At 44.8% G+C, this 9,297-nt stretch overlaps 1 protein-coding gene across 9 annotated transcripts in view; it reads right to left on the minus strand.

The window, feature by feature from the left end:
* The window catches only part of FUT8 (fucosyltransferase 8), a 95,936-nt gene extending 87,011 nt beyond the window's left edge, over positions 1–8,925 (minus strand). For all 9 annotated transcript variants that reach the window (XM_079307658.1, XM_079307657.1, XM_079307659.1 and 6 more), the window contains exon 1: positions 8,683–8,925. The gene's annotated coding sequence lies outside the window, so the exon portion shown is untranslated. The remainder of the gene's footprint in view (positions 1–8,682) is intronic.
* Between the last annotated feature and the right edge of the window lie 372 nt (positions 8,926–9,297).

The raw sequence follows: 9,297 nt of genomic DNA on the forward strand, positions 1-9,297 counted from the left end.
GGCACAGAGCTAAAGACAAAGATTCCAGGCAATCTGAAAGCTCCCATTCTGAACTTGGTCAACAGAATTTTCCTTAGAGGCAAAGAGTTTAAGGAGAAATTTTTGTAACTGAATACATTAATAATTTAAACAAATATTTTTACAAATATGTTTTACAAACCCTTCAGTAAACAGTTTATTGGATAAATACCTACTTTAACATTATATACATGCACAAAAACACCTTAAATAAAATAAACTCCAAAAAGCTTAATAAATATATCGGTACCCATACAAACCAGATTTAACTTGAAAAGTTACTGTGTGCAAACAAGTTATGGTGAAGTGCATCATAAGTAATATAATAAATTAAAGATGAACATTAGGAGGTTATTGGAAGAGAATTCCTACTGCTCTTTCACAACACCTTTCGTAAGAGCAATGCTTTGAAGAAAGAGTTTAATTCACAGCAAGTCAAAATTGATGTCCATAAGATATTCACAGCAATGTTCCACAAGCTTCTTAAGAGTCTGTAGAATGCAAAATTAATCATGTCATGGTGATCTTTATTGCTATTAACTGCCTCACAAAATAAATTCTCTGACATTACAAAAAATTATTCATCATACTACAAGATTATGAAGCAAACATATAATGAAAATACACTCCCAAAAAAGCATTTACATTCAGAATATTACTACCACAAAGCAACTGTAGCAGCACAAACTTCATCAAGTTCAAGAATGATCAACAGATAAAATATCTATTTTTATTGTGTTATATATTCTGAAAATAAATTATGCACATTATGCTTTATAAATATCTAATATTTGAAGGAACTAAATACAATTGCTGCCTTAGGGAAACTATGCTTTGCTACAGAAATCACCATTTGTTTTAAGGAAGATACCTAAAGAATACAGGTCAGCAAATAAAAATGAAGAGGCAAAAACCTCAGAAAAAAGATCATTCCTCATGCAATATCTCATACTTCAATAACAAAAATGAAAAATAATTTTTAAATACACATATACAGCCAGCCTGTTATTTCACAGTACTTTTCTGCAATAGGCAACTTTTTTGATTTGAAGACTTCTAGCCAAAAGTCTTCCAAAACAGTTACTGGGCTACTTGCATCTTAGGACTACTTCTCTTCCTTTATTTATTCCCCACCCTGAAAATATGGCAGCTGAGGGAAAAAAGAGCAAGAAGAAGCAATAATCATGTGAGGGATTTAGTATAAAATATTTGGGGGGTGAGGAAATCAGAATTGATTGCAACTGATTTAACACACTGAGAGAAAATCACGACCTTAAAATGCATTATGAGCTACATAATATGAATTTACATACTTATCATGACAAATGACCAAGAGAGATCACCAATTTTTAAGGCTGACAAATACCTCCTTATAGAAGAATCATTTTTCAGTTTAAGTAGCCAAAGGCTTTTCAAGATGACCCATTCTGTGCCAGATGTCCACGTCAAAGATGCTTCAATGTTTACATGGTATGCAACATATTTTTCCTCTTCCCAAGGAAAGCTACATGAAGACTCATTACAAAAGGTTATTTTTCTTCAAAAGGTTCAATCACTTGTATGCTTCAAGCTCTATATGCATCTTTCTAAGAGACAGCAAAACGCTTACCCTGACATACAAGTGATGCTTTTGTCAAGCTCACTGTAATGTTACTGATTTTGTTTTGATATGCTGCAGCTGAGCCACCTACATATTCTGTCTGTACTTATTCCATTCCTGTAAGGCTTCTAGGAACTAAAGATCCACAGTTGTAGACTCACAGGATAACAGCTTAGAAGGGATCTCTACATGTCCCTCAGTTCAACCTCCTGCTCAGAGTCAGATATGAAATAAGAATGGGTTGCTCAGCTTTCCTATTTGGGTCCTGAAGACCTCTAACACAGAAGCTACAGAGCTTCTCAGGACAACCTCTTACACAGCTTCAATACCACCATGAAAAGAGTTTTTCCTTATATCCAGCCTGAACCTTCAACTTATGAACATTGCCTTGTGTACCCTCCCCACACACTTCAGTGAAGTGCCTGATTCCATCTTCTCAGCAATGTTCTCAAAAAACAGTATGCTGTTGTTTGATCCCACTGAGATCACCTGTTTCTCCAGCTGAACAAACCTCTCTCTCTCACCCTCTCCTCACAGGGGGAATGTTCCAGCTCCCTAATCATTTTGGTAGTCCTCCACCAACTTCACTTCTATTTATCAATGTCCCTCCTGTGTTGAGAGTCCCAAAACTGGGCACAGCACTCCAGATGCAGACTAAAGAGTACCAAGTAGAGAGGGACAACCACTTTCCCTCCATCTGCTGGCTATGTTCCTTCTCATAGAATCCAACATGTTGTTGCCCTTATTTCCTTTAGGCTGAGAGTCAGGGTTGTGGAGAGCAAGAGGGAAAGGGAAAACAGAGAAGGTTCCTGTGAAACTTTAGAGTATTTTGAAGTACCTAAAGGGGGTCTACATAACAGCTGAAGAGGGACTTCTGACAAGGGCACCCACTGTCAGGGCAAGGGGGAATTGTCTTCACCTGAAAGAGGGGAAGTTTAGATAAGAAAGTAGGAAGGAATTCTTAAGTATGGAAGTGGTGGAACTCTGGACCAGGATTCCCAGCAAGGCTGTGGATGCCCCATCCCTGGAAGTGTTCAAGGCCAGGCTGGATGGGGATCGGAGCAACCTGGTCTGCTGGAAAGTATCCCTGCCTGTGGCAGGGGGGTTTGAACTGGGCAATCTTTCATGCCCCTTTGTGTAGAGTCTGAGATAAAGTTCTTTTTTTTTTTTTTCCTTTTCCTTAGCAGCCCTCAGTGCTGTGCTTTTTGGTAGCTGGGAAGCATTCTGTGATTCTGCAGGGGCATGCTGCTGCTGATCCATGGTCAGAGTGCTGCCTGCCAGGACCCCAGGTTTCTCCAGCAGTGCTGCTTCCCAGTCTGTATCACTGCATGGTGCTCCTCTTTCACTGCTGTAGGACTTTACAGTTGTTCCTGAATGAAGCTCCTGCTGGCCTTGTGCTCACAGTGACAAAGCTCCATCATCAAGCATAGCAACTATTTCCCCCCAGTTTGATGTCATTTGCAAGCAGAAGAGCACACTTTGTGTGCAAATCCCTGCAGTACACCTGAGACCATCCATCCAACCAGCCTTTTTATATCATCTAGTTCTCCAGCAATCTGTAATGTCCAAATCTGTATACAAGAATATTGTTGGAGACAGAGTTGAAAATCTTGCTAAAGTCCAGGAAAATTAAATTCACTGTTCTTACCTCAAGCAAACATTCAGTCAGCTTACCATAGAAGGTGATCTTCCTCATCATGCATAATTATACCTTTGATAAACCTATGCTGATTGCTCCCATCCACTTCCTTCTTGTGACCAGAAATGAGCTCCAACAACACCCACGCCCTTTTTTGCCCAGGGACAAAAAGCAAACTACCCAGTTTGTAGCTCTTCAGGCTGTATTTTGGGCTTTTTTGGAGGGTGCAACATATGCATTTGTTCAGCCAGCGGGAGGGTCTTCTGGTACCCAAGATGCTTCCAAGATGATGGGCAAGGACCTCACTGTGACCCTGGCCAGCTCTACCAACATTCACAGGCACAGTCCATTTGGCCCCACGCACGGGCAGTATTTGAGCTCTCTCAATAACCCCCAAATGAATCCTCAGCCACTGCTGGCAGCTACTCTCCTCAAACCATTGTTACTAAGCACAGAGGCCTGGGAGATCTTGCTGGCAATGACTCACTAAGGAACAGAGGGATCAGGGTACCCCAGCCTTATCTGTCACTATGACACATCACATTCCAAAAGAAGCTCATATTTCACTTGTCCTGCTTTTCACTACTCAAGTACTAGAAGAAACTCTTCTTGCTGCTCTTGATCTCCCTCCTAAGTGTCCCTAAGTGAGCACTGGCTCTCTTGATGCCATCCTTACATCCCAGGACAATGTCTCTAAATTTCTGCTTTGCAGCCTGTCCCAGCTGCCCCTGCTCATATTTCTCATTTTTGTGCCACAGCTCAGACACGAGTTTCCCACAAAGTCAAGCTCATCTCTTGACAGGCCTGCTTGCTTTCCTGACTATCAGGATGGAACACTGGCCTCTAAATTTATTCTCGGTGATACTCCTGCTGGATCCAACAAGTATGAAAACATAAGCTATCCATATAAACAAAAGGGTGGAAAAGAGAGGAACAAATAAAATTTGACTAAAGAAAGAACTGCAATTGGGGAAAAAGCTGATACAGTTGACACAGTGAACACAATCTCAAATTTGGGATACAGAGCAAGTCTGAGATGGGTAGGAAGACAGATAGGAAAGGAAAAAATTCAGATGAGGGAAGCCAGAAAAAATGAAGCACAAAATTGAAGGTGGAAAACTACAGAAGACAGAACTACAGGAGCCAGTGGAAATGCATAGCACAGAGAGAGGTCCTTTTTATGACAGAGAACTGGATGTGAAACTGAAGGTAATAGACAGAAACCTGAGACCAGCAAACAGGACTGTGAAGAGCTAGAAAGGATTCACATAGTGAAAGAAACTGGAATAAACAATTTATTAGTTAGAATCTCTATGCACAGCAGTACTGGATGTCAGACAAGAAGCCTTTTAAAAAGAAACAAACTGTTTACTTGGGGAAAATAGGATTGTGATAAAAACTTCAGAATAGGGCAAAGAAGATTGGGACAGAAGATACCACACAAGGAGTAAGCAGAAAAATCAGCATCCAACAGAATATGCTCGTCCCCAGAGCCTGTAATAGAACCCAAGATTCCAGTTTCACCTCTACTTTCAAACACTTCAAAATCTCAGAAAGCCATATACAGACACCATCATTTGCAGCAGAGCTGAATTACAAATTACTAATATCACATTCCCAGCTAGCAAAAGTCTCATGGCAAAATAGACAAATTTCAGCATTTTTAAAGACCTATATGGTACATGCATATTAGTCATATGTGCAGTCCCACAGAACAGAGGGTTTGCTCCTGTCCATCAGGCTTGCTGACTTTTTATTAATCTAGGAAGTTGAACATTTTGGTTACGTGCAAAGAATTTTGTGGAGTTTTAGACAGTTGACTATCAAAAACCTAACCGTCGGCTCAAGAAAACTATAGTCACATCACAAAAATTAAAGGTTGTTTGATCTTGTTCTCTGTGCCCTTGTGTCCAAGATATTCTTGCTGTGTTACTGAACAAAGTGTTAGGAAAAAAAACAACAACATTATATTATATAAGGACCTTGCCATATACACTGCAAATGTTGGCAAGTGCGTTGTTAATAAGACAGGTATTGTAGGAAAGGTGAGGGAACTAAAACTGTTCTGGAAGTTTTTATTTTCTTATTCTTTCTTGCACACAAATCATCTTTAAAATAAAAAAAAAAAACCCACAAAACCCCCACAAACTTTTAATGAGCAATCCACACTTCATCAAAATTATGGTCTTAGTACCTTGGGGTTAACACTGTAACAGATCTAAGTATCTAGTCTAAATCAACACACACCATACTACAAATCCAGCAATGAGGTCTTTTCTAGATATTCACTCATGGATCCTTGTTGAGGGATTTATTAAAAACAACAAAAAAAAACCTGCCAGATTATTGTTAGCAAATTAGACCTTTACAGGAAAACATTTTGAAACACATAAATCATTAAAACACTGATAGATTATTTTGAAAAATCATATCATAAAGGTCTTAAATTGGATATTCAACACAAAGGAATACATAATATATCTCAGGAGACTTATGTGAAAATATTACTAGTGAAACATGAAGGCACTAGGGACTGAAGGTAATGAAACAGCAAAAGAGGAAATTAAGAAAGTACAGTATGAACAGCATATAAACAAATAGTGAGGCCACAAATTATTTGATATCAAGAAAAAGAATTCAATATCGCACACTGAACACCATCTATGCCACTCTATGCTATATACTGACAGCAACATTGTAGGGGAAAATGTAACATTTAACCCTACATTTATAAGCCACATTACATGTCTTACAAGAATCTCTAACTCTGCCATTTCATGATTTATAAAAGCTTGATCTTGCAACTTCAAAGTTCTTTGGATACAGTTTTTGTAGCACAATAGCAAAGCACGTATTCTATTTCTCTACAAAAAAAAAAAATCACACCTCACCTCACTTGCAGATTATTTTCATCATACAAGAGATGCATATTAATGCAATCATACATAGCATGCATCATCTATATTTGTTTTCCTTATTGTATTAGAAGCATATTCTATGACCAAACAACAAGCTTTCTAAGGAGTCCAGAAAATTAAGTCACTTTTGCTTTGACACTAGCTCCCCCTCCAGACCAGCCTAAGATTATAGTAATGACTTTTTACTTTAATTCTGACTCTGCAACAAGATATAGATACTCAAACCCAAACTTTCTTCATCCTTATCCACTGAAATGTCAATGAACAGACTGATCTGATAAACTATAAATAAAATTATAATTTATTATTTTTAACCACATACATTCCAACCCTGGGAAAATAATTTGATTTAAAAAAGATCTGACAGATAAAGTGCCAATTCCATAAAGCCACACAAAGAAATTGACCAAAAATGAAATTTTTACACTAGGAATGGTGTGCAATATTTGTAACACATAAGCATTCAACTATACAATCGAGTCTCTATTTGCAGTCTCAACAAAGTGATCATAAACCACAGATGTCAAACCAAAGGGAAGTCCCTGCATGGTTTAGTACATCCTTTACTGATTCATTTAAGGTGAAGTAGCTCCATTTATACTCCAGCAAGTATATTTTTTTCTCATATTAGCTAGAACTAGTATATTTTCAGTTGTTCAGCTCAAAACATCACCAAAATTTTAAACAAAGACAACAGACGAAAAGGGTAAGAAAGTTAAAACTTTCAACTGATCTTCTGTATTTCCCAGTTGTCAAATGTCCTGGCAGCTACATCCCTAAAAGAGTGAATTTTCCTGATTAAACACTCCGAGTTGATTCCTGCCTTTTCCTCATCGTTGAACTTCTTGCTCAAAAAATATGAGTAATTAACTATACTCCCAACTTTGAAAAAGGCTTTCTTGTTATGTGGAGTTGGGAAAATATGCAAACTTTGCAATATGTTAGTGTGCCTGCTTAAGGTACATATGCGTATGAAACCCTAACAAGCATCAATAAAAATTTGGCAGTAAGCATACCTGTGAGAACCAGAGAAACAGACACTACCAGAAATACATCAAAGCAGAGTCACCAACTCCTCCTAACTAGCTTTCTTTAATAATGAAAGGAATTGTAACAGTCATCTGTAAAAGCACCCCAAGCACCAGCAGCACGGGCAAGTAGGCCACTTATTTGCTTTTGCAGTTAAGACTTCCCTGAAGTTTTTGATGACTCGCAGTGGAAAATTACTTGGACAAATAAATAAGATTAATGCTACAAAATCAAGAAGCTTTTTCATGCTCACTCTTTCTGAAGTATTTCCTCCATTAACTTTCAGGCCTAGACATTAAGATCCTGTACTTCGGGATAGAAAGAGTGTGTGTGTATATAAGCGCACATGTACGCTGAAACATACAATTCTCACCGGGTGTGTATGTTTCAGTGTAGAAACACACAGAGAGAACAAGAGGTGCCAAGTGCTAATACAAGATCGCAGATAAAGTACAAGAATGCTCTGAACACAGAGTTGTTTGCCACATCCATGTACACACAGCTTGTGCATCACAGCGGACCATGCGTGCGTTCAGGGCAGGAGGACAGCAGGTACTGCCCCGAGGAAGTTACAGTCTTTCAACAAACAATTTTACAGCCGATGTCTTTGCCCTCAGACTCCTCGGTACACCCTGCACCACGGCACTATCGCTCCTGCCTCCTGCACCCTCGACCAGGAGCTTCTGAAAGCAGAGGGTCACAGCGCACCACGAGCACAGTGCGCGCACTACCTGCACACACGTGTGGAACACCTGGGCACGCATCAAGCGCTAACTCACCTAGCGGTAAATCGCCGGAGCCTTACCACTAACAGGATCCACGGCCAAAGGCAACTGTGCCGAAACACAGGGAAGGTCGCCGTGGGAAAAGCCCCAGGCAACAACCGATGGCTCTGTACCCGCGTCAGACAAGCACTTCCTCGAGCTACCAGGCGGCCCCGGAGCGGGAGGTCCGTCCCCAAAGCCCACGTTTCCCGTGTGTTCCTCGCTGCCAAAAGCAGGCGTCCCCTGGGGCGGCCGCAGTTCCCGGGACAAGGAAAGTTGGAGGCCGCCCCTCTCGCCGCGCGGCCGCGGCGCTGCGGGACCCCCGCCGCGCCCGGGGCAACGCCGCGCCCGGGGCTCGCACGCATCCCCCTGCCGGGCCCGGCCCGGCCCCGCCGCCCGCGGTGATGCCCCGGCCGCCCGCCGAGCCCCGGCCTCCCCCTCCCGCGCCGCGCTCTCCGGCGGCCTCAGGCCCCGCCGGCGACCCTCAGGTGAGGGAGCCCACGGGGACCCCGGCACACGGCGGGGACCGGTCCCCTCCCCGCCATCACCACCCCGGCGGCGGCGGCAGCGGTTGCTGAGCAGCGCCCGAGCCGCAAAAGCGGCGGCGCCAGGCCCGGGCGAGGGATGGGGAGCGCTGGCCGGAGCAGCCCCGTCTCGCCTCGGTACCCGCTTCCCCGCCGCCGCGGCTGCCGCGGAGCCCCCGCATCCCCTTACCGGAGTGCCGGCGCCGCCGGCGGAGCCCGCGCTGCCGCTGCCGCGGGTGCGGGGCGGGGGGGCGGCGGGGCCGGCGGGCGGGGAGCGGCGGCAGGAGACGGAAGCAGGAACCCGCCGGCGGAGGAGCGGAGCTGGCGGGGCGCGGGGCGCGGGCAGGGCGCGCGCCGAGGGCGGGGAGCGGCGCGCGGGCAGCGGTGACAGCGGCGCACGGCCCGGGCAGCGCGCGCCCCCGCCAGCCCGGTAGGAAGAGCCGCGCCGCGGGGCGCGCGCCTGCCGGGGGAAGCAGCCTATGGGAGCGCGAGCCGGGCCCCGCTGCCGCGGGAGCGCCCCCGTCACGGAGCGCGCATGCGCGCCCCGGACCTGCCGGCGCCGCCGCTCCCCCGCCCCGCCGCCTCCTGCCGCGCGCCCCCGCCCCGCCAGCGGCCGGGACCGGCGGGACCGGCGGGCAGCGTCCCCGCATCGCCCGTACCGCCACCGCATAGGGGCGCGCAGCCGGGGGCAGCCAGAGCCCGCGGGAGCGGCCGCGTTCAGCCCGGCGATGGGCGTGAGAGCTCAGCAGCAGCGCCCGGCTGAGCCCGGCGGTCCTGCCGCCCGCGGGGGAGCGCGGCGGAGATG

The sequence above is a fragment of the Erithacus rubecula genome, assembly GCF_903797595.1.
Source record: "Erithacus rubecula genome assembly, chromosome: 6".
NCBI lineage: Eukaryota > Metazoa > Chordata > Aves > Passeriformes > Muscicapidae > Erithacus > Erithacus rubecula.